Below are 4,287 nucleotides of genomic sequence, written 5' to 3' on the forward strand. Positions count from 1 at the left end.
GTGACTCAAGGGGTCTTGAAGCAGGAATAAAATTCAAAACTCATGCACTTATGGTCAGTTAACCTACAACAAAGGAGGCAAGAATATACAATGGGGAAAAGACAGTCTCTTCAATAAGAGGTGCTGGGAAAACTGGGAAGCTACCAGTAAAAGAATGAAATTAGAACATTTTCTCACACCGTATGCCAAAATAAACTCAATATGGATTAAAGACCTAAATGTAAGACCAGGAACCATAAAACTCCTAGAAGAAAACATAGGTAGAACACTCTTTGACATAAGCTATAGCAATATTGTTTTGGGTCAGTATCCTCAGGCAAAGAAGCTAAAACAAAAGTAAACAACTAGGACCTAATTAAACTTAAAAGGTTTTGTATAGTAAACCATCAACAAAATGGAAAAAAACCTACTGAATGGGAGGAAATATTTGCAAATGATATATACTATAAGAGGTTAATATCTAAACAGTTCTTACAACACAATACCAAATATAATTTTAAAAGAACATGATATTTCCTCCCCTTATTAGAAATCCAGGGCCTACTTCCTTTGAGTCTTATGAAATGAGCCCTTTCTTTGGAAATACAGTGACTCAAGGGGTCTTGAAGCAGGAATAAAATTCTGGCTCTGTTCATATCATTCATCCCATGTAATAGATTCTCAAGCCCTCCTATCAGGGAGAGCAGCAGTGGCCCCTGAGAGCCTTGTTCTCCAGACAGAGTTTCATGGTGTGAAGATCAACCTTATGTTCTTCCTGCCAAAAATTAATCTAATAAACTGCATCTTGAACAACGTCCCCAGCCCCAGCTCCACCTAGTCTGACCACCCCTCATAACTCTGTCTGAGTTGGAGAGAAGTTAGAAGTATGGGGAGGGAGCATCTTCTGAAGTTGTCTGACTAAGGACAGATATGTTGAAACCACTTTGCCAATCACAAACAGAAGTATGGCTTTTGGTCCTCAGTTGTGAATAAGCAACACTACAAAATTTCTTAGAAGTCCCCAATGTTAATCACCCCAGAGGCCAGCTCACAAGCCCCAGGTATTTCCAATGAACTGGGCTGGTTACGAGTCATCCCTGGTTGGCTCTTATTGCCATTGTGTGATTATTTGAAGGATCATGATAAGATCTGGCAACTGGCTCAGATGAGGTCATCTTCTGAGATTAAACTGTCAGCAAGTACCCTCCAGAAGGAGATGTTCTCAAATAAAAGTTACTATTTACAGATACTCAGAGTCTTCCAGCATTGTTTGTGGGAACTTTCATCTGAAAAAATCCCAATAGCTGCAACTTCCACTTTCCTGGGCCTGGCTCAGTCCTGCAATATTCCCCTCCCAACTCCTCTCCTTTGTCTATCCCCCACTGCTTCCAATTTGTACAAGTATAAGATTTGGGGACTTTGCATAGTATTCCCCCTATTGCTTTTTGGGGGATGGGGTGAACTATAAGTCAACATGGATTAGTCTCTGGAGCAATTGAGTGGTTTAAATCTCAACATGGGAATTTTAGGCCCTTGTCAATCAAATTCTAATATTGATTAGGGTAGGTATGGCACTCTGGTCACTGATGCCTCAGCCCTCCCTTCTCTCTGCCTGACCCAGACACATCATCCCAAACAAGCACCAGGATTTCTCTTGCTCAAATACCTCCCAAGTAGTGCAATTGTCTAAATATAAAATCCAGACTCTCCAGCCTAACATTCAAACTCGCCTACTCTCTCCCACTCCCTCTTCATAGGAGACCCTAACCTACCTTTCCAACTATCTTTCCCACTTATTCTTTACTTTTAAAATCAAATTGCTTTTTTTGTTTTAACATCTTTATTGGAGTATAATTGTTTTACAATGGTTAGTTTCTGATTTATAACAAAGTGAATCAGCTATACATATACATATATCCCCATATCTCCTCCCTCTTGCATCTCCCCCCACCCTCCCTATCCCACCCCTATAGATGGTCAAAAGTACTGAGCTGATCGCCCTGTGCTATGTGGCTTCTTCCCACTAGCTATTATACATTTGGTAGTATGTATAAGTCCATGCCACTCTCTCACTTCATCCCAGCTTACCCTTCCCTCTCCCCGTGTCCTCAAGTCCATTCTCTAGTAGGTCTGTGTCTTTATTCCCGACTTGCCTCTATGTTCTTCATGACATTTCTTTTTTTTCTTTTCTTTAGATTCCATATATAACTGTTAGCATACGTTATTGGTTTTTCTCTTTCTGACTTACTTTGCTCCGTATGACAGGCTCTATGTCCATCCACCTCACTACAAATAACTGAATTTCCTTTATTTTTATGGCTGAGTAATAGTTCATTGAATATGTGTGCCACATCTTCTTTATCCATTCATCCGATGATGGACACTTAGGTTGCTTCCATGTGCTGGCTATTGTAAATAGAGCTGCAATGAACATTTTGGTACATGACTCTTTTTGAATTATGGTTTTCTCAGGGTATATGCCTAGTAGTAGGATTCCTGGGTCATATGGTAGTTCTATTTTTAGTTTTTAAGGAGCCTTCTTACTGTTCTCCATAGTGGCTGTATGAACTTACATTCCCACCAAACGTGCAAGAAGGTTCCCTTTTCTCCACACCCTCTTCAGCATTTATTATTTCTAGATTTTTTGATGATGGTCATTCTGACTGGTGTGAGATGATATCTCATTGTAGTTTTCATTTGCAATTCTCTAATGATTAGTGATGTTGACCATTCTTTCATGTGTTTATTGGCAGTCTGTATATCTTCTTTGGGGAAATGTCTATTTAGGTCTTCTGCCCATTTTTGGATTGGGTTTTTGGTTTTTTGATATTGAGCTGCATGAGCTGCTTGTAAATTTTGGAGATTAATCCTTTGTCAATTGCTTCATTTGCAAATATTTTCTCCCATTCTGAGGGTTGTCTTTTGGTCTCGTTTATGGTTTCCTTTGCTGTGCAAAAGCTTTGAAGTTTCATTAGGTCCCATTTGCTTATTTTTGTTTTTATTTTCTTTAGGAGGTGGGTCAAAAAGGATCTTGCTGTGATTTATGTCATAGAGTGTTCTGCCTATGTTTTCCTCTAAGAGTTTGATAGTTTCTGGCCTTACATTTAGGTCTTTAGTCCATTTTGAGTTTAGTTTTGTGTATGGTGTTAAGGAGTGTTCTAATATCATACTTTTACATGTAACTGTCCAGTTTTTCCAGCACCACTTATTGAAGAGCCTGTCTTTTCTCCACTGTATATTCTTGCCTCTTTTATCAGAGATAAGGTGACCATATGTGTGTGGGTTTATGTCTGGGCTTTCTATCCTGTTCCATTGATCTATATTTCTATTTTTGTGCCAGTATCATACTGTCTTGATTACTGTAGCTTTGTAGTATAGTCTGAAGTCAGGGAGCCTGATTCCTCCAGCTCCATTTTTTGTTCTCAAGATTGATTTGACTATTCGGGGTCTTTTCTATTTACATAGAAATTGTGACATTTTTTTGTTCTAGTTCTGTGAAAAATGCCATTGGTAGTTTGATAGGGATTGCACTGAATCTGTAGATTGCTTTGGGTAGTAGAGTCATTTTCACAATGTTGATTCTTCCAATCCAAGAATATGTTATATCTCTCCATCTATTTGTATCATCTTTAATTTCTTTCATCAGTGTCATGATTTTCTGCATACAGGCCTTTTGTCTCCTTAGGTAGGTTTGTTCCTAGTTATTTTATTCTTTTTGTTGCACTGGTAAATGGGAGTGTTTTTCTAATTTCACTTTCAGATCACCTTCACATCATTAGTGTATACGAATGCTAGAGATTTCTGTGCACTAATTTTTTATCCTGCTACTTTACCAAATTCATTGATTAGTTCTAGTAGTTTTCTGGTAACATATTTAGAATTCTCTATGTAGAGTGTCTGGTCATCTGCAAAGAGTAACAGCTTTACTTCTTTTCCGATTTGGATTCCTTTAATTTCTTTTTCTTCTCTGATTGCTGTGGCTAAAACTTCCAAAATTATGTTGAATAATAGTGCTGAGAGTGGACAACCTTGTATTGTTCCTGATCTTAGTGAAAATGGTTTCAGTTTTTCACCATTAAGGACGATGTTGGCTGTGGGTTTGTCATATATGGCATTTAATATGTTCAGGAAATTTGCCTCTATGCCTACTTTCTGGAGCGTTTTAGTCATAAATCGGTGTTGATTTTTGTCAAAAGACTTCTCTGCATCTATTGAGATGATCATATGGTTTTTCTCCTTCAATTTGTTAATATGGTGTATCACATTGATTGATTTCCTTATATTGAAGACTCCTTGCATTCCTGGGAT

The sequence above is a fragment of the Neophocaena asiaeorientalis genome, unplaced genomic scaffold, assembly GCF_003031525.2.
Source record: "Neophocaena asiaeorientalis asiaeorientalis breed wild unplaced genomic scaffold, Neophocaena_asiaeorientalis_V1.1 scaffold1020, whole genome shotgun sequence".
NCBI lineage: Eukaryota > Metazoa > Chordata > Mammalia > Artiodactyla > Phocoenidae > Neophocaena > Neophocaena asiaeorientalis.